At 44.4% G+C, this 21939-nt stretch overlaps 1 protein-coding gene across 1 annotated transcript in view; it reads right to left on the bottom strand.

Annotated features, from left to right (window-relative positions):
* BOC (BOC cell adhesion associated, oncogene regulated) overlaps positions 1 to 6102 on the bottom strand; it is a 73484-nt gene extending 67382 nt beyond the window's left edge. The window contains exon 1 of the mRNA XM_080919641.1: positions 5736 to 6102. The gene's annotated coding sequence lies outside the window, so the exon portion shown is untranslated. The remainder of the gene's footprint in view (positions 1 to 5735) is intronic.
* Positions 6103 to 21939: the final 15837 nt, after the last annotated feature.

The following is a 21939-nucleotide window of genomic DNA, read 5'->3' as shown; positions in this document are numbered from 1 at the left end:
GAAAGTGGTGATAGGTTTTTCTTCGGGAGTCTATTTTTAGCCTTTTCTGGGTGGGGTCCTCTAGAGACTAGCAGTTTACAGCCATCTTTACCTTTCGTCTGGTGTGCTGGCCATCTCTTGGAAGCCCTTGGGGTTGGAGGTGACTAGGAAGCTTAGTTGTCCCTAAACTACGTCTCCCTTCGCCTGCCACTCTGAAGCCGACTTCAGAGTCATCTAAACCTATTGCAGAAATTTGTATATATAGGAGCAAAAGCAACAGACAAGATGTTAAATTCAAGCACATTCTTCTCTATTGTTTGTTTGTCTGTTTCTGGCTCTATGTCTCTCTTCCTCTGTTTCCTCTCTTAAGACAGGGTCTCTATGTAGTCCTGGCTGGCCTCAAACTCACAGAAATCCTCCTGTCTCTGCCTCCCAAGTGCTGGAATTAAAGGCCTGTTCCACCACACAGGGTGTTTCTCTAACCCTCAAGAGAAATCTGATAAAGTTGAGAGAGAAACAAAGTCTCCTTTTCCCTCTGAAAACTATTCAGTGGCTGATCTTAGATACAGGCCTATGACCCAGACTCAATAGATTCTGCATTCAACTCAGAAATTCAAGAAAGAAAGAACAACAACAAAGCAAACAGGAAAACTCCAACTTTAGCATCTCCAGCATGCTTTTCTCCCACAGAGGAAATATAATTTTTTTTTATATTTTAAACAGGGACAAACTAGGGAACAACTCATATAAGCAGATAAAAAAAGAGCATTGTGGCTCCTTAGCCTGCTAGCCCCATCTTTGGCTTTGACTCTGCCTGAGCAAGAACCTCCTCTGGTTCAGGAAGTACTTCTTAGCCCACCAGTCAACTTTAGGGTTTGCTCTGCATTTCCCTTCCTGTCAGCAAGGGATTGCTGGATGTCTTAGACCCCCCCCCCCACCGCCCCCACCAGCTAAGGTTAGAAAAGGACCGTTAAAGGAAGCAGGCAAGGCTCAAACCATGATGCTAGGAACACAGCACATATAGAGGTTGAGGCCAATGAAAGGCGGAAGGCTCCAGTCTGCCATACTTCCTGACTGTTATCCTAGTCTAACATGGTCCAAACTCACTTCTGAGAAGAATAATGCTCTTCGGGCATATTCCTGTTGCCTGGCTTCTTTGGGGTTCTTTTTCTCCAGTAAGCTTATCCCTCACTCTCCGGTTACTTTCTCAACATGTCCTCTGGCAACTGGGATGAATTCATTGCGCATTACTGCTATGATTTCTGCTTTCTGCTCGATAATCTTGTACCAAACATCAAAGGCCTTCTTTGAAGATAAGGCCAAATTCGTCATTAAGAAAAGAGAAATTAGTTCCTAGCTATATTTCAGAACACAGTAAGAAGCAGGATCCCTCTGCTTTTTCTGAAATAAACAATGCCTGGTACATCAGACCACAAGGCATTCACTGTGACACCACTGGCAGAGACATAAACATTTGGTGTTCCTCACCCGAACCTATGCAGGAGCTTTCCACAGCAAGTTAGACTCCAAATCTCTTAATGATCTGTCTTCAACATATCTGACAAGGTTTTCCTTCGGAGAAGAGGTTCACATGACCAGCACAAGTTCAGCCTGCAGGAGTGTATGAGCAACTAGAACCAACCCTAACCTACATCCCATTCAAAGCTGGACTCCTCCAGCACTGGTGGATGAGAAACATCTCAGTGGTAACATAGACCAGGAACAAACAGCAGACTGAGCAGGCTGGAGACAGAAGACAATGGGCAGAAAGGCTCACCCATGTCTTCTGCTTCTTCACTGCTACCTTCAGGTGAACATTCACAAGACCTCACGGGTCATGAAGTCCACGCAGCCTGTTTCAAGGCTGAAGAAACAGATCTGTTTCATGTTGTATATAGTGAAAATAAGGGTTCTAAAGTTCTCACTGTTTATAAGGTGTGGCGCTATAAATCGTAGCAATCCCTTATTAATCCATTCTGTGAATAAGAAAGGAGAGGAACATGTCTTTTCCTGAGGTCACAGGCCCCTTCACTTTCCCACTTACCTACTTTCTTGCTAGAACTGTTGAGCAATAAAGAACAATGGTTATATTTTACAAAACCATCATCTCTGCCTCCAGCGGTACACTTTCATTAACATTCACAAAATACTTCTTAAAGATAAAAAAGTGGGCCTGATGCTCAATGAGGACGGGGCCTTAGAAGACAGGGCAGTAAATAAACTTGTCAGAAATCAGTGGTCAGCTACCTGTAGGTCGACCCACAGCAGGGGGTCTGGGCACCGCTAAGTGGGATGTCACAAATAAAAGATGAGAAATGTGGATTTTAAAGCTGAGTGGCAAACTGGTCATGGGACTGCTCCACATGATGGTCAGATGCTGGGTAATTGCGAAATTGTATTGAAAATGAAAAGGGGGTGAATATAGGGCTTATGATGCTCACACTGCCACATGAACCATCCTTAGGCTTCTTTCCTGTATCCCACTCCCGACTCTAACCAATCCCGAGGGACCAAAGACACAAAGGTCTTCCCTTGGAAGCATAGGCTTCTAGATTCAAAACAAACATGTTTTACCAACTCCCTCACTCCAAACCCTTGACTCGGGCTCACAAAGTATAAGAAATATTGCATGCCACGGTACCATAGGAAAGATTTGATTTATTCCCACCAACAATAATGCGATGGGACAAATATGTTCTCTGTGAGTCTTTGGTCAAATTATGAAGACACTTCAGAGATGTCTGATGACAACAGTTTACACTTTCATCACAGCGGCAAAAGGCACGTACGCAGAAATGAAAAGCAAGAAGTTGATTATAGTATGGGATTATGGGTAATTATAAAAAATATTTTTTGAGTAATAGTACACATTTATATAAGCAATAAAAACTGAGAGAAACTACTCTCCTGGGAGACAGGAGCTCCCATCCTGGTGTCTGATGCACTACAAATAGTTGTGGCATTTAGAACTGACAAAAATTACATATGTTAAAGTAAATGTGTTTTTTCTTCAAAATGGAGACATATCACTCTTTCCTCTCTCAGTTGCACCCCCGTTTCCCCCCCCCCAATAAGGTAGCTTAGAGAGTGGAGGAAAGAAAGCAAACTCCCAATGTATAATAACATTTTCTGAAACCTGGTTAGCTCTTTCTTATTCAGAGACCAAAAAGTATGAGACAGTAATTACCGAGAGCAATTGGATCTTCAGCCATTGTTGGAAAGACACAAAGATAGACCCCTAATTCTTTGAGCATCAGTGATGACTGAAATTTGAACCCAGACCCCCCAGGGCCCTTGGAACACTATGGTCCTCAGGATCACTTCTTGCCCTCTTTTCTTAAACCCCAGGAGCCTGTGGGGAAGTGAACAGAATCACTTCATGAATAAAGTTTCCTATTCATGTCAGGCCATGGAAACCACAGAGAGACCTGGAAGAGAGCAGGGGTTTCATGCCACTGAAAAAACACTTCCAAGACAATGAGACCTTTGGACCCATTTGGAGGATAGAAAGGAACATAAATTACAGTCTTTATCATGAATTGGACAACCAGTTGGCAGCTAAGCAGGGTCCTCTCAAGGTTGTCCCCTAGATTCTTCCTCACCAGCTGTGGTCAAAGAACTTGCCCATCCTGGACTCTGTCAACTTTCACTCCCAACTGCCCATGATTTGGCCTCCTCCCCTGAGTGAAAGTCTCTCGCAGTGCTGTGTTTCTGACATATCACACACGTGAGCCAAAGGACCAGTGTCTGAGTCCTTGGATTGCATAGGTATAGGCAGCCCCGTCTGAAGGGACAAATCCTGAGTCTCCACAGGAGTTGGGCATGTCAGCCAATAGGCACAGGAAGATAGCTATAACTTATTTTATTTTTTGCCTTTTTGCATAAATTCACTCTGAAAAGTCATATAGCTGGGAAGTCATAACTCTACCGCTGTTTCCACCCCAACTCTGTCCTGCTGACCCCAGAGTACTTGAAGATTACCATGGGAACCTCCTTGGTCTCAATTATTAGGTCATTAAGAAGGGCCAATTATAAGACCTCAGAGTGCTCCTGGGAAACCTGTTTCACACCTCAAAGTGGCCAACCTCTTGCCTCAGAGTCACTTTAAGTAAAGCTCAGAAAACAGGACAACCAGATGTTCGGACATCCAAGCCCCTCACGCGGATCCAACAAGACCTTTTTAGTGTTTTCCGTGCTAGTTTTGAGAAAGGGAAGACAGGCTTATTGGCCAAGCCAAAAAGATGCAAAAAGAAAGGAAGGCAGGAGAGAGGGAAGGAGAGAATGAGGGAGGGAATGCGGGAGGGAGAGAGGAAGGGAGGGAGGGGGGAAATGGAGGGAAAGAAGGAAGGAAGGAAAACATCATGGTGCCCGGCTACTTGCTTAGAATTAGAAGCCAGTGGTAGAATAAATAAATGTTTACACAGTCAAGAATTCCTGATGCTACATTCATTAAATGGCCCATGGTTTCAAAGTTCTGGACAACAAAGAGCTAGGTGACAAATGTGCTGGTCCTGGACATTTCAGGGACAGAGCTGAAACAGAACATGCTTTTCACTTAATCCTGTAAGAGGTAACTCCAGTTCAAAACCTTACTGCAATGGAGCTTGTTGGAAGGGATGGGGGGAGCTCGCAACACCTCACCACGCCCAGAAAGTGCCTGTTTGGGATTGCTGGTATGTGGTTTGGGTATTCTTAGACGGAACTGCCACATCTCTGGAGGACAACTCTTGTTTCAAGGGACTGGGCATAGATCACCCCATCTTCAAACGTCAACAAAACCACACCCAAGGCCCTCCAGGTCGACCTGTCTCCCACCCCTCAGTTCTTTTCCACCCGGAAAACTAAGAGAACCTTCATAATCCCAGCAATTCTTCCTGCCTTTTTATTTCTTACACACACACACACACACACACACACACGCACACACACACCCTCTTGCTGATACTTTACTCTCACAGACACCTCTGGATGCTAATTAATTCAGTGCCTGCCATCCACCGGTCCAGCCAAGGGGATTCTTTAAGAGCTGTTTAGCTTTTGGTCTCCCTTGTCTAGGATTTTCCTTTTAAAATGCCGGTGGTAACTTCTAACTTCTCCCACTAACGAGGCACATCGGTGTTGGATGTGGGCTTGTCCCCACTGCCTGACTGTGTAGCCGGGACGCCCTGTCAGCCTGTCGGGGTGATTTGAGGAAGATGTCCGTATCTTCCTACCACCGGAGCAGCTTCCGGGAACCGCGGGAGCTTGCAGACCCGGCTAGAGAGGGAGGCGCGGCGGCCCTCGGCCAGGCGGTGGAGCACAAGCAGCGGCGGCTCCGGGAACTTCGTGCGGCGTCAGGCCCCGACTCTACTCGGAGCCGTTCAAGCGCTGGAATCCCCAGCTCAGAGATCGGAGCTCAAGCCCGAGCCCAGCTCAGCGCTCCAAGCCCCAGTCTAAGCCCCAGCCCAAGCCCCAGCCCAGTGCTCGAGCTCCAGCCCAGGGATCCAAACCCCATCCGAATCCCAGCAGAACACCCTGAGCCCCGGAGCGAGCCTCCAGCTCGAACCCCAATCAAGCACTAGGAACCCCAGCCCTGGTCCTAGCCCAGCTCCCGGAGCCCCAGCCCAGCACTTGGAGCCCGCGCCCGCAGCACAGCTCGCGGGAGCCCTGGGCTTCGCAGGACGGACGGCCGCCTCCCACACGCCTCCTCTCCCCAAACCAACAAATAAACACAACTTTTTTATGAAAAGAAAACAAACTTCAGCGACGTGACTCACCTCTCCTGCAGCCGGAGCCTGGGAAGAGGTGGCCGGGACTTCGGGTCCCTCGTGGCGAAGGGGAGAGGGCCACACGGCCCCGCGCACACCGACACGCACGCAACAGCGCGATGACACACGGGGACACACCACGGGAGAGTGGCCGCAGCCGGAGCAACAAAGGAACCCAGGACCCAGAAGCTGCGGCCCCGGGGAGGAAGGGCTTGTGTGGCCGCGGCGAGCGTGTGTGAGTGCGACCGGAGCTGACACCGGCGAGACCCAGCTCAGGGTCCCCGCTGCTGGAAGCCAGAGCCGCGGTGGCTGCGGCGGCAGCAGGCAGACAAGGCAGGGGACGCCGCGCCCAGCGCACCCAATCCCTCCATATGGAAGACGCTTTTTTGGATGACTGAACTTGCAAACAATTCCTCCTTTTGCTTCTCCTGCCTAGGAGCCTCCCATTACCGCTCGAGGAGGGGAGGGGAGGGGAGCGGAGGAGGCGGGGAGGAGGGGGAGGAGCGAAAGGGAGCAAAGAAAAAGTCTTGAAAAGGAAACTGGGGGGAAAGAAACCACACACTCCCCCAAATGTTAGAACAATTTTCCCCTTAACGCCTACTTTCTTTGCTCTGTGTTAGACCCACTCAGTCCTTCCAAACTGTTTTCTTTGACCACACCAAAAGTGCCTTTTTCCCACTCTCGGGGCACCAGTCCACCCTGCTTAGCTTCACCTTGGACCCTTCCTTTGGCCTGCACTACCCCTCCTTCCCATGGTCAGTCAGTTCTCCCTAGCCTTTTTCTGGCACCCTCTTCTCAATTTCCTCCATCATTCTGAAGAAAACAAACAAACCCATCAGATAAAGCAGTAAAAGCAAAGTTACAATTAATAAAGGCAAGACAGTTCTCCAACCACCACCACCACAAACAACAACAGGAGCATTGCCACCACCGCCACCAAAATAAAAAATAAAAAAATAAAAAATAAAGGTGAGGCAGGGGCAATTAGGAAAATGACAAGAAAACTCATTACGGCAAAGCCACACTCGGTGGACTGGGAAGGGCTTGCCAGTTCCTTTGACATCTATTCATCATCCTAGGAAAGGAGTACGGGTGATGTCACAGAGTTAGTGCCTTACCTCGGTGTTGGTTGGACAGAAAACATTCACAACAGTAATTTTCAAGCCCACTGTAGCGGAACTTCTTTGGACAAATTGGTACAACTTGGATGGATTCCACCTCCGACTTCTGATTCTGTAAGTCTGTGCTAAGAAACGCAAACTTTCCTTAATTTTCAGGTGATTTGAAACTGCCTAATCCATCCCGGTCTACTTTCAAAAGCAAACCGAAAACACACCTTTTTACACAAGCCCAGTGCTAAGTTAAATCGGCGACACTGGATTTTTCTGAGAATGCGGCAGACTCTGTGAGAGCTCCTTATCCCTTATGTTTTAGGAGTCAAACCATTTGTCAAAGCCTTGTTCCAAGGTGGAGAGAAGGTGGCCCTTGGAGTTTGTCACCAGGGAGGAGCAGGGTGAAGAGAGGTGCTATTTCCCTGAATGGCAGAACAGTGGCTTTGGGACTCAGAAAGCCAGTGTGACAAAAAAAGAAATCACTTAAAGTTTTATTTATTTATTTATTTATTTATTTATTTATTTATTTATTTAGGTCATGGTTTTATTTTCTGTTTTTTTTTTTTTTTTTTTTGGTTGTCCTTAGTTTAAACAAAAAACAAAAAACATGCAGTTCATGCTCAGTACATGGTTCTTATTGAAGCAGGAGGAGGAAGGGAAAGATTCCACATTTTACAGCATTCTTTCCTCCCGTGAGTGTTAACCGGAGCAGGAGCCAGTACCTGCACTCATTTACCTGTCATTTCTGGCTCGATCTACACGCCTAGATTGCTGGGTATATCCCAGTGGCAAGATGGGTCAAGGGATGGCATATTTTAATAAGACAGCGAAAAGGCTCTGCAATCGTCTTTGACCCTTCCATCCCAACAGACTTCCCTCTCTTTTAATTTCCATCCATTTGGAGAACATTCTCCAAGACCTGGTTCTCCCTCCTGCTCAGAGATGAGGTTAGCCTCTGCCATCTTGCTGTGACAGAACTGAGGAGAGTGAGTGGGGCCTGAGAACCACCCCCAAAAACCCCCAGAGGAAACAAAAGCATCAGCTGACGCACTACTGTGTGAACACCACCTTTCCTAGGGCCCCGACCAGGTCTGCTTTTCTTTTCCTTTTTTCAAAGGTTTATCTTTTAAAGTATTTTAAGGTTTTAAATTAATTTTATTTTGTATGCATATGGGTGTTTTGCCTGCATATATGTGTATATGTATGTATATGTACATGTATATATAAACACTTCACACTGCCTGGTGCCTGTGGAGGTCAGAAGAGGGCACTGGATCTCCTGGAACTGGTGTTGTAAGAGAGTCTAAGTTGCCATGTGGTTGCTGGGAATTGAACACGAATCCTCAGGAAGAGCAGCCAGTGCTCTTAACCACTGAGCTATTTCTCTAGATCCAACCTTCTGCTTTTTAAAAGTACTTTCCAAATACCACGCCCACTGGCAATGGTGAGATCCAGTAATAACAAGGCACTTGATTTTCTTAGATCTCCACCTCCCTATACATAGGATGAGCAGCTTAGCCTCGCAGATCAGCTGCCGCTCAGCTTCTTCCCTTAGAACTCTCCATCCTCCCACTTTGGACTTTATGTCTATACAGTCTTTGCATTCTGAGTCAAAGCGTTCATTCTTGCTCACCCGTACTTAGTCAGGAGGGGAACCTATGGCCGTGCAACTGTCTCAGGCAGGCTGACCACCATGCCCACTTATTGGCCTGAACTATGATGTAGACAGAACATAAATCTGCAGCACCAGGCTCACTGTTAGCACCTCAGATGTGCTTATTGTTTTTGAGGATCTTTGTATTAGTATGGCTGTGTTTATTTTTATAGCTACTGTATCTCTTCACTCCCTTCTGCCTGCAGTTCCTGCCTCTCTAGTTTCTCCCTCTCCTTCTCCCCCTCCCTCTCTCCTCCCTCTCCCTCTTCCTCTCTCTGTCTCTCTCTTTGTGTGTGTGTGTGTCTCTCTCTCTTGATTTCGGGGACAAGGTTTTCATGTGAAGTTCTGACTGTCTGGAATTCACTCTGTACACCAGGCTGGCCTTGAATTCACAGATGCCTCTGTCCCTGCTCCTGCCTCCTGAGATTTGGGATCAAAGACACGTACCACCACCATCACGAGTTTCTTAACCCACACCGCTCCCCCTTTAGCATCCTAAATCAGTTAGATGAATTTTGAGCGGAATAAGGCTTTAACATTCTATTAAAGGCATTTTTTTAAACCTCTGGCATCTTGCTTTGGAGAGACTTTATGAGCACCAAGAAGAAAGAATTCAGTATTATTTTAAAATAAATTATTAATTCATTCTACTAAGAAGTGGAAGGGCAGAAACGGACTGCAGGTCTACATCGCACTGTCATTAGGTCGGGAGTGCAGTGAGTATCACTGCTCCTCTTTTGGAGAGCTACAGACACTCCTAAGTGCCACACAATCTGAGGACTACTTACAAAATGTTCCTGTGGGAGACTATGCAGAGAGAACTACCATGAGCTAGACCAAAGGAGACAGGGGAGTGACTATTTATTCCCTCTGTTTTCATATAAGTCTCTCTGTCGATTGTAAACCATGTTCAGTGAAGAACATTCAGACTGCAGAAACCCCATCAAGGGTGAGATCACAGTAAATCTACCATACAAGGACAACGCAGCTAACACAGTAGAGTGGTTATGGTTTAGTCATTGTCCTTCTTTCCTGTTTTATTTCTCTTCAATATGTATTTCATACTGAGTATATGATTGTCACTGAGTCAAAAATCAGAATTTATTTAAAGGGAAATCTAAGCCAGAGATAGTCATTCAAAATTTGTGTTATTTTTTTTCCCTTATGCATTTGCTCATTCAGGCAGAAGCCAAGTCCTTCACTGATTTGTCTATGACTGAAATAATCATTCACTTATCTATGGCTGAAATTAATCTGACATGATTGATTTCCTTGTGGTTTTGAAATTCCTTCAAAGTACTGTTGCATCAAGGAGCTATTTTGTTTTCGTTCTATTTCCACACGCCTCACTGGCTTCCTTTACAATGCCGTCCTGCATCGCAGGTGACTAAACATGTTACCATAAATCTGTATGATTTTAATTATTTTCTAGACGTGAATTTCTAGAAGAAGAACTTTTGAAAGATTTGGTAGGATACACCTTCTAAATGTCTTTGTTCGTATTGAAACATTGAACGACACACTGTCCATTTCCAACACTCTGGTTATTTGAGACAAACAAACAAACCAATGACATCATTAAACACTAAGCCTCAAGTGACAACTTGGGTAAATTACCCAGTTTGGAGGACCGCACTCACCAGATAAGGAAAACCACTGTCGAGCATTCTCACAAAGACAACGCTCAAGTGTGAGACCTGAACAAGGATTGCTCACTATGTGAAACCTGGTTACATTCATTAACGTGTTTAACCTTTCAGCATCCTTCTAAGCAATATTCGAATAACCCCTTAACACTTTCCCCTCCCCCTCCCAGTCTCTGTGATGGACTTTGTTCAGAATCCCTGTAAGACCTTTCTGTGTAGAACTGGTCTCCATTTTACAGATAAGGAAAATCATGTAACGCTTATGATCTCCAACAAAGTGGTGGTTCTTGTCACAAACTGTGCATCTTGTTGTATTTTCTCACTGATCTTTAGGGTATCTTAGGCTGGTTACTGCTTCTTGGAATAAGAATGGCACACTTGGGGCTGGAGAGATGGTTAAGAGCACTGGCTTCCTTTCCAGTGGACTCAGGCTTGGTTTCCGGGACCCACAAGACAGCTAGCTCATAACCTGCTCAAATAGTGGTTCACATCCATCTGTAACTCCAGCTCTAAGGAATTCAATGATATACCCCCTCCCTGGCCTCCATGGGCACCGTGCTTACAGGTGGTGCATAGACATACATGCAGGCAAAACACATAAAATAAAGATGAACCTAATATATATATTTTAAAGTGGTACACTTAAATTGGGTGTAGTAGCTTGCACCTATAATTCCAGCATTCTAGAGACTGAGGCAGGGGGATTAAAAATTCTAGACTCAAACTAGCCTACCTGGTGAGACCAGGTACAAAAGGAAAAGCATATTTAACAATGCCTAAAATTTGGCAAACCATTAAGGAATCTTCAATGGGCTTTCTAAGGAGGAGCATCACAGTACATTCAAAGAACAAAAGTCATAAGAGTCTGAGAGTTAGGACTGGAGAAATGGCTCAGTGGTTAAGAGCACTGGCTGCTCTTCCCGAGGATCCAGGTTCAATTCCCAGCAACCACATAGCAGCTCACAACTGTCTGTAACTCCAGTTTCAGGGGATCTGACACATTAACACATACATGCAGTCAAAACACCAATGCACAAAAATAAACAAATCATTAGAAAGAGACACAAGCAACAACAAACAGGAGTGTGGCCAAATCCTGGTGCGCAAGCAGGAAGTGAGGTGCCAAAGTTCAATTCTAACAGTAAGTAGCAAGCTGGTTGAGTGTACATTTGTGGTCTCAAAGCGAACAATGCTTTGCCTTGGTGTAGGGTGTTAGAGATAAACTATTCCTGAATTCAGCTCTAGTTAAAAGTGCTGGCTGCTGAACAGTATTTTATTTGTTTATGTTTTAGGTTTTTTTGTTTGTTCGTTTGTTAAGGCATCACCCAAATACATTTAAAAAAAAAACAATGTATAACTTGGGGGGCTGGAGAGATGGCTCAGCAGTGAAGAATATAGACTGCTCTTCTAGAGGATCAGAGTTCAACTACTCACACGGCAGCTCACAGTTGTCTGTGACTCAAGTCCTAGGGGATCCGACTCCCTCACAATGACATGCAAGCAAGACACCAGTGTGCATAAAAACGTAACAAACATACCTTAGTTCATCCTTGTGGAATTTAGAATTCCTCTTTCAGTTCCTCGTTAGCAGGCCCTTCATCAGCTGAATGAATCGGCTTCCTTGCCATGCTGGGAAGAATGGCCCTGCTGGACAAGCTATGTGCTGGTTGTCTGACAAAAAAAAAAAAAAAAAAAAAAAAAAAAGACTGATGAATGAATGTGTAAGGTTGACCTATGCAACAATTAGCAGTCAGTGCACGACAGCATGTAATTAGAGCATAAATTGCATGGTTCAGGAGAAATTACAGGTGAGCCTGGCACGGTGCCACTAAATCCTCATACAAGTTAAACTGACTAGGGCTGACTTCTCTAGCCCTAGGCCGTCCACTCAGGGATCCTATGGCCATGTGTTCTGTTAACTTTAAGGGTCTAACCATCAGATTCCCCTAAGGCTGCCTATGAACAGGTGTACCCTAGGGAAGGGTGGCATACAGTAAAAATGGGAATGGAATAGACTCGAAACAAGTTTAGATGTGAATTTCATCTTCGATCACAATCCTTGTGAGCAGAGACAACTCACCTCTTCAAATGCTCATATGCCTCCATATGTTTACATTCATATGCTCATAAACAGACTAGTACGTGGCAGGGTATAACTAAGTGGGTCAGCCAGCATATATGGCTAGTGCTGGTTCTTATTGTTGAGTGCTTACGTTATGCCCACTGGAACACTATACTTCATCAAAACCTTTGGTAGCCATTTTACAAAGAGCTGTTATATTATTGGAAATTTGAGCCTGGGCTAGACAAACAGGGGAATAGGTGGTTCATGAAAGCCGTTTTTTTTTTTTTTCTGACTCATTCCTGCGTGATTAATTTTGTGCACATCTTAAGCCTCACACGAACAAAATCTGTTAACTCCAGTCCTACTTTTCCAAGATATCAGATTCTCTGAAGCAAGCACAGCCCCCACTGAGTCCACATGAACACCCCACCTTCCCCAATGGCCTCCATCTGTTCTGCCCTGCCCCCACCCTCACGTGTGAGGCTGAGAAAGTTGGATTCTGGAGCTGCCCAGACTCCAGCTGTTTGATATTGTGTGGTAGCAACAGTAAAGAGGGCAGAGGCGAGAGATTCCAGATGAAAGCAAAACTCAAAGAGAACCGGACCTCGGAGCATTGATACCAAGCTCAGTGGGTAACAACCTCCGTTAAATTTGTTCAGTCAGCCATTCACCAGGGAAGAAGTTTCTCACACACCCCTTAAGGGTTTGTAGCAAGGGGACGCTTCTGTGGTGAGAATCAATATTCTCGGGACTGAATCAATATTCTCTGGACTGAGCAACTCGAAATGTAACACCAAAGTCACTGTTGCAAACTTGGAGACAGGTAGCTTGTTTTGCTTCAAGCATATAATTTCTTTCTCCTTCATAAGTCACCGGGAGCCATTGGAGCATCGGGCCTTAGCAACAGAAAAGCAACCATGCACCACAGACCTAGACCCTCCCCTACATTTCTGTCCCTGCACCCACAGGGAAAATTTAACAAATACTGCCATAAGGCAAGCTGGGCAGCCTATCTGGACAACGGTTAAAAGGCCCCTGTAATTCCTGTCAGAGCCACGAGGAAGGGAAGAAAGCACATCTCTCCCTCAGAATGGAAACTCATTCCTTCTTCTTTACCTTACACTGGTTGGATTTTCTGGTGAGGAAGCTAAGCTGTTTCTCTCTTCTCAGAATAAGAAAGGACTAAGAGAACAAATAACAAAATACAAAAGATACCAATTGTTTCCCCCCCCCACCTCTCTATCTTAGTATTAAAAAATATATATTAATTTCTCCTTCTTAAACTCGACAAACCTTGTTCCTACGACTCATCTGAGAGAGGTAACAGTGTTTGTATTCTTTTCTCCCAGGTTTTCTGACACAGCGGTCAAGCACCCATCTGATTCAGCTCAATCAGCTCTCTAAGCTGATTCCCTGTGATCCACCCATTGTATCTTGTCCTCTCTTGTCTCCTTAAGCTTCCTCTTAGCACCAGCCACACTGTCTTTTCTTCCTAGATGGCTCACTTCCTACGTAGACTTAAACTTTTTCTCCTCTTCTCTATCATCTAACTTACTTTCAAGTATGTTTTGTAACATTGCCTCCTCTTGGAAGCAATTCCAACTGCCCCCCATTCCAGATCTCCTACAGTACAGGGAACTCTCCCCGCCTTTATCTCGAATCTGTTTTGAGCATTATAATTGCAATAGTCAGTGTGTGTGTGTGGGGGGGGGGGGGTTCTGCCTGTCTATTTCTAGACCAAAGTCAATTCCTATTTTTCTATATGTTTGCTTCTTGTGTTCAACACAACATCTGAACAATATGTAGCAAGTCAAGTGGATTAAAAAACGAAGACCAAATAAAACCACATTTCCTGTCACAGCTATTGAAGCCTAGTGCACCTGTGTGGGCTGGAATGTTGAAAGAATTCCAATAACTTGGGCTTCGCGTGGAATCATAACTTGAAAGGCAAAATATAATCTCTTACCTAAAACAAGTTAAGACTCGTTTGTCTTAGGTGTGAAGTTGTGTGATCATTATGTTTTTGTTTCAGATATGAATGGTATGTTTGAAACAACTTTTAGCCATATGACCTTTAAAAAAGTTTTTTAAATAATTATACATAACATAAATTTTAGAAATAAAGATACTCAAGTATCCCAAATGTTGTTTTTCCCACACCTAACAAAATTGCTACTCAAACCATGGTACAGTAGCTCAATAAATAAGTACGATATCACCATTAACTGTATTCAGATTTTAGCAGGTTTACATACTTTACTTAGTGAGTAGTTGTAGGCTTTAAAAAAAAAATTGGGTCTATAGCTACAATGAATTTCATTTCAAAATCCCAACAGAAATAGAGAAAACTGTTCTAAAAGTCTTATAAACTCAGAAACCCTGACTAACCAAAATTATCTTGAGAAAGAACAAAACCTCAAGCCACACTCTCTGATTTCAAAGCATTCTCAAAGCAATGGTAATTAAGGCATTTTAGAGTGGTGTTGATGGGTTATTTCTCTGCTGGTGAAATGAGCTTCAAGCCAGATTAGATTATATTAAAGGCAAGTTTATTGGGAAGCTGCTCTCAGGTTCACTGGCCCCAAGGATTGAAACCAGGGGAGTTGCCATGGGGAAAAGGTGGGGAGGAGAAAAGGCATGCGCAGAGAAAGGAGAGGAGAAGACAGACAGACAGAGAACAAATTATCTGGATTATATAGGGAGGAGCTTCACAGGGAAGAGAAGCCCAGCCCCTGGGCTGGAAAGTTCAAGGTTGGGGACAGGGTGTGCCAAGAAGGGACTGAAGGATTGTGGGAACCTGGAGGCCAGTTTTGTTTTGATATGTAAGTTGTGGACCTCAGTCCCTTGTCTTAGATCCAAAATCAAACATCCCAGCCGTTTATTGATTATAAATAAATAAGGGATGCAGCAATCTATGACTACTTTCTGCTGACACTGGGGAGCCATTTTGGAGGTGTGTCCAAAAAACTGGAATGGTGGCCAAGTCTGGGATAAACTGGCTGTCCCACTGCTGTCAAGGATCTATGGGATCTCCGTGGCTAGGAAGGAGCAGACCTGGCAGAGCATCTGTCAGGGTAGAGGGGAACGCCTATGGGTAGCTTCTCTGGAACTGTCCTAGATGCAAATTTTGAAGGAACATCTAGATGTTAGGAGCAAAAGATAAAGTTAAGAAATTTAGGGACAAAATTTTTTTCTTGGGTTTACATTCGAAACTCTTGGGAGTTGGAGGAGGGGTGGGGGTCCCAGGACCAGGAAAAGGGAGATAGATCCCACCCTCAGTGATAGGGAACAGGTTCTTTGTTAACTGACAGCACTTACCTTGAGTCCATTTGACCGTGAGAAGCAGATTCAATTGTGTCCCCTGAAGCTTTCGAATCAAAAAGTTTACAAATGATATGTCCTTCAGAACTTGCATTTACCAACCTCAAAATGTCTTCCTAAACCTTTAAACATTTTCTTAGACCCTGACTTTTTGGGAAGCTCTCATATTCTCAGACCATACAGGATAATGATGAACAGACAAATCAGTGTGTAGAATGCCCAAAGCAAGTCTTTGCACACATGGTCCAATGATCCTTGTCAAGAGTGTCAACCCAAAGGAGAGGAAGAAGAATAATTTCACTCAGCAATTGTCATTCAACAAAGAGCAATGAGAAAACAGGTTATCTACCATATTAGAAATTAAGATAGTTAGAGAAGAAACCGTAAAAGAAAGTCTTCTGGATATCGAGTTTGGCGATTTCCTGGTTATGACACAGATGACCAAATAAGCAACAGACAAGCAGGACCACATTAAACTGTAATGATTCTATTTTGAAGCTGCTCTTGGTCATGTGCATCTGCATCCCCAGCCCTTAGACTTGGTGGTGCAGAGGCAGGAGTATTCTTAGAGCTGTCAGATTAGTCAGAAAAACAGCGAGCTCCAGGTTCAGGAGGAGCCTCTACCTCAAAGAAATAGATGTATGTGTGAGCTATGTGTGTGCACGTGTGTGTGTGTGTGTGTGTGTGTGTGTGCACTAGCACTCTCGTGTGCATGCACAGGGCCAGAACCTTCCTCTGGCATCTTCACACAGAAATATGTATTTTCTCTCTGTCTGTTTGTCTCTCTCTCTCTCTCTCTCTCTCTCTCTCTCTCTCTCTCTCTCTCTCTCTCAACACACACACTTTTTAAAAGTAGTTCCCTACCCCACCCCCATGCCTAGCTTTTCTTTACAATTACACTAACCCAGACTCTATACCACATCTAAATCTTGAAAACTGCTCCTTCTACATCTGTCCCAGTGCAGACCTTCATTACTCTTGCTTGGGATGTTACAAAAGCTTCCCGATTTATCTTCTCACCTCCCTTCCGCCTCCAACATTTCTCTGCTTTCTACATTCCTGTTGGAGACACCTTTAAATAGGTCAGTTTCAGTCCCCAGCAATGCGGATACTGGAAGAAGGAAGGGAAGGAGATGAAAGGGGAGGAAGGAAGAAGATTAAACAGACAACTAAAAAGAAATGACAGATTTAACTGTATCATATACTTTTGCTCACTGACCTCAGCATCTGCTTTCAAACCAGTCTTTAATGAAAGCAAGCTAAATACTTCACACTAGTCCCAAATACTCCACGAAATGTGGTCCCTAATCATTCTCCATGCACCCCTGCTGCCTCTCAGTTTCTGCAAAATGTCTCAGGATCTTTCCTGTGCCTAGTGCTTCAGGTATATGCTCTGTGTAATATGCCTCTAATGACTTCAGCTTATGAATGCTTGGCACATAAAATTTAGCTTAATTCTTAGTCCCACGTGCCCTCCTTGCCCACCACACGCATCAGGACGTGGTAAGTACCTATTACAGCTGCTCGACGTCTTAAATGTCCACACAGATTGTCAGAAGAGCCAGTCTAACTGACCATGGCTTTGATGTTTAGATGATGGAAAAATGGTTTGATCAAATTCACGTGGTAGCTTTATACAGACGAAGCTGGCCCCTCAGCTTGGGATCAATTACGTGAAAGGAGAAGACCCCGACTCTTTGCTCCTTTGGGAGTAACCAATTCATAACATTATTGTAAGGCACTGTGAAAATAAACAGAGGTGGCTAATGATGTACAACAAGAAAAAAAATTGAAGTTTCGTGGATGTGGAAAAACAAGTTGCATAATGTGCATTTGTGAAAATCTATAGAAAGGAGCTAGGCAAGGAAGCATACACAGGACAGATGGTTGTGAGTTCAAGACCAGCCTGGGCTACACGGTGAAACTCTATCTCAAGAAAATAAAAGCCATAGAACTCCACAAAGAGGGAGTCCTGTTATATGTAAAACTGTTCAAAATCAACCAGGACAGGAGGAAACTCAAGACGGAATTAAAACTGTAAAATTAGATATAACTGTATTTCAAGTGAGCAACAGAATCATATTAGAGGAATAGGGAAGAAAAGTACTAATGTGAACCATGTTAGAAAGCTCTCTGAAGGATACTGGGTCACCGTGTAAGAAGTGCACACAAATAGTATGCTATAGTTAGCAAGTCACTTCCCACACGGGTGTGCATGTGCATGCTGGGGCTAGACAAAGAAATTAAACTCAGATAGAGTCCTGGATAACAGTGGGAACTCATGAAGTAAAAACATGCATGCCAAGCATCTAGCAGTATTTACTAAATAATGGGTATTTAGTAAATGCTAAAAAATTCTTATGTTACATATTTCTAAAGACTGTATTGTATGTATGTGCATGTGTGCATGTGTATATTCCTATGGTGTGTGTATATGTGAACCTAGGGTGCACTTAATGTCTATACGAATCTCTTGAGAGGAAATTAATGCAATAGCATTCTAGTACCAGCGAGAACACCCTGAATGCAAATCTTGGTTCTACACATCTTTATTGCAATAGAATTATAGATTCATAAGTGTCTGCTGTCCAGTGATCTAGAAGGTACCCAGAAAAGAGTGGAGAAGGCAGCTGAGAAGGCAAAGAAGCCAACCTACAACTGAAGATGAAACAAACAGAAGTCAAATGTATTGGGTTATATATATTGAGACACAATTTCTCTGTGTATCCCTGACTGCCCTAAAACTCACTCTGTAGACTAGGCTGTATCTGTATCCAAAGTGCTGTTATTAAAGATATGCACCACTATGCCCATCTGGGGTTTATGACTCTTAAAACACAATAGATATTCACAAGTCCCTTTGATACAAATGAGTGATTAAATTAACAAATAAGATAAAGTCAAATAAAAAAATGTGGATGGAATTAGAGAAATAGAGAAAAATTATTAAAATATCATAGCAAAGACATTTTACATCAAAGTCAGGGCTAGAGTACGTGGGTAGCATGTCCAAGGCCTGTGGTTTCGTCTCCAGTAAGCTTACACACACACACACTCACACACACATACACACATGTACACACAAAAACATACACAAATACACACAGACACATACATATACATACAGGCAGGAAGTCCCCTCAGTGTGACATACTAGGAACATTATTTCCATAGCCGTCACGTCTCCGTAGAAAGCATCACGAAGACTAAAAGAACAAGACACTGGGGGTGACTGAATACAACATAGTGCCATGGGTAGAATCTTAGAGCAGGAAACAGGCTAACAAGCTGGTGAAACCCAAAGTCCACACTTTATCTAACAGCAGTGTCATGCTGGTGATTTGTGGGTGTTTATAGTTCATAGGTGTGCGTGGGTCCTATGAGAATGCACATACATGTGTGTGTGCTTGTGGAGGCCAGAGGTTGACAAATGGTGTCTTCTTCCTTTATCTTTGGAGAGTGGCTCTCTCTGTAGGCACAGAGCTTTTGATCTGGCTCAACCAGCTGGCCAGAGAGTTCAAGGGTCAAGGGCTCGTCTCTCTCTGGCCTTGCACTCCATCATGCTAAAGTCACACATGTGTTTGATTATACAAGCCTTACATGTGGGTGTGTTAGGTATGTGAACACAGCTCCTCACACTTGCACAGTAGGCATGTTGCCAACTGAGCCATCTCCTTAAACACACACACACACACACACACACACACACATTTAATTTCAATTGTTGGGCTCAGTTACTAGGGATGATAAAAATAAGGGGCCCTGGGTGAAGAATATGTCTGAACTCTCTGTACTGTATTTGCAAATTTTCTGTTAAGTTTAAAACTGAGAAGTCAAAGTTGACAAAACAAATAGGACCATGCAGATAAAAGAGGAGATAGGGACAGGCAAGAAAGAATGAAGGCGTGTTTGAATTTGTCTGAGGGAAAATGAAACACACCGTGGCAATGTGCATTAGCATTAATAGAGATGAATTCCCAAGAATATTATATTGTTGGTAAGTTTTTTGAGAGTCCACTTTAAGCTCCAAGTGTTGAGCAGACACCTTTAACAAGATAGGCATGCCATCACGGACTGTCTCCCCCTGGACTTGCCTACCTCTTGGTGTTTGGCATGAACAAAATATTTGTTAAGGCAGCCAACCATCCTTGGAGCTGCACTTCAGAATCCTATTGAATACACAGGTGATCGCTGACAGCCATATTCCCACTGACCTGAGACCTTTCAGTTCCCATCTTGGGATGAGTCAGAAGCTGGTATGAGGATCCTAGTTATGTGGCTTTAAACAAGTCAGTAAGATTACAGTTTGAGCCTGGTAGTGGTGCACAACTTTAATCCCAGCACTCAGGAGGCAGAGGCAGGACAGGCTCCTCTCTGACAGTTTGAGGTTAGCCTGGTCTACAGAACGCGTTTCAGAGGTTCAGGACAGCCAGTGTTACACAAAGAAACCCTGTCTTAAAACAAACAAAACCAAAACAAAACGAAGCAAGCAAACAAACAAAATACAGTTTGTCACCTGCTTTTCTAATGTGAGGTGTGTTTAAGGCTTAAGACACCCTATGGATGCTAATTTTAATTCCCCTGCCATAGTTCAATGAAACATTTGGCATTTTTAATGTTAAGGTTTAAAAAAAAATCTTGCAAAGCCTGAATTTCCAGAAATAATGTCAGTAAAGCATCCCCTTATACTTTTTAAAAAACCAAACCATATTTTTCCCCCACTTAACTGTGCAGTCAGATGTTAGACGTATGTTTCTTTTCTGTGGCGTCCTTAGCAATGTGGGCCCAGTCTGGCTGCTATAAAAACAGAAGGCCGTTGGTCATCAGTCTGTGCAAAACACAACACTTGGGCATCTCACTTGGAACTTGCTTTTTAACTTGTTTCGAGAGGTGGCGCTTAGAACTGAAGAGTGTATTGTAAGCCTGAATGAGTGCAGCAAACACCAGGCCAGAGCCGGGTATGGGCACCCACTTATGTGTGCAACTGCTTTTTTACCTAATTAATCCTCTCCTTGCTGGGCTGAATGCAGCCGGTGAGCCACACATTCTGCTGGGAACGGGACGGCGGGCTCCTGCAGAACCTGCAGGTTTTCATGGAATGCTATTTGTTCAGGGCCCTTGAAGCAATAATATCTAATGGGGCAGAAGCAAAGAGAAAATGACATAGCTTCGGTGAGAACGGTTCCTTCCATCACATCCTGAGCCTTGTCACACTCCCCTGCTTAGAAACTTTGCAGGGCCCCTGCTCCTTGGAAAGACTCCAAACCCTTTTGAGCCAACTCGGGTTTCTTTTTCCACAGACTCTGTCTGCTTGACACGCCACCCCCCAGATCTCTAGCCTGTGTTTCTAAACGTGTGGTCTGCAGGCTACCTGCCGGCAAAACAGAGGGGCGGAGCTGTGCAAAATGCAGATGCCCTTGCTCCAGCCCAGCCTCTGGAGGCCAGAGTCAGAATGCGCGCCTGTAGAGAGCCAGCCCATTGACCTCACCCGACCGACCGTTTCTCGGTTGCTCCTTCACTGAGCACAGCTCTTGTTTGTGTGATTTTCTTGTGCCTCCTCTGCTCTTTCTTGATCAATAAAATTGACTGAGCATCTTGGAGAAATATCACGTAGGTGTCTCTGTCTCTTCCTTTCAAAGGGCAGACTTTGAGAGCTGTAGCTCAGGGGAGCCTATGGAGATTTTACCAGTTCACATGGAGACTGTCTATGCCCCAAACTGTCTATGGCACCTTTAGAACCGAAATCTGTTATGTTATGTAATCAGTCCTGTCTCTCCCACGGAGGGACTGACTGGTTCTTTCTCCACCGCTGGTGAAATGAGCCAGTTCGAGCCAGATAACATTATATAAAGGCAGGTTTATTGGGAAGCTGCTCTCTGGGGGTGAGTTCATTGACCCCAAGATCGAGGCCCGGGAAGTCGCCTTGGAGAGAGGGGGTGAGAGGGGGAAGAGAAAGAGAAGAGCACAGAGAGAAGAGAAGAAGTAGAGGGTAAATGTCTGGATTAGATGGAGGAAGGACAGCCCAGATGCTAGGCTTGAAAGTTTAAGGTTGGGGACAGGGCATGCCGGGTAGGGACTGAGGGATGCTGGGAGAACCTGAAGGCCTGACAAGCTTGGTATGTAAAATATGCCCCTCAGCCCCTTGTCCTGGTCTGAAACCAAACGGGGACTCACAGTGCTTTTCCACTGGGTTCCACAGGGACAAGTGGTTTGGAAGATAAAGAACCTAGGAACTGTTGTGTCTGAATACCCCTGCAGTGACCCAGATCATCTTAGAGGAAACTGAGGACCGAAGTGAAACCATGGCACTTTTCAGTGGGTTCTAGCAAAGGACAGTCCATGATAGCTCCACCCCCACCCCCACCATATGTGTATCCGGTGAAAACGTATAAACATAAAAAATAAAAATAAAATT

This window comes from Micromys minutus (genome assembly GCF_963924665.1).
Source record: "Micromys minutus genome assembly, chromosome: 7".
Lineage (NCBI taxonomy): Eukaryota > Metazoa > Chordata > Mammalia > Rodentia > Muridae > Micromys > Micromys minutus.
Note: the sequence above shows the minus strand (reverse complement) of the source record. Positions and strands in the feature narration are given on the sequence as shown.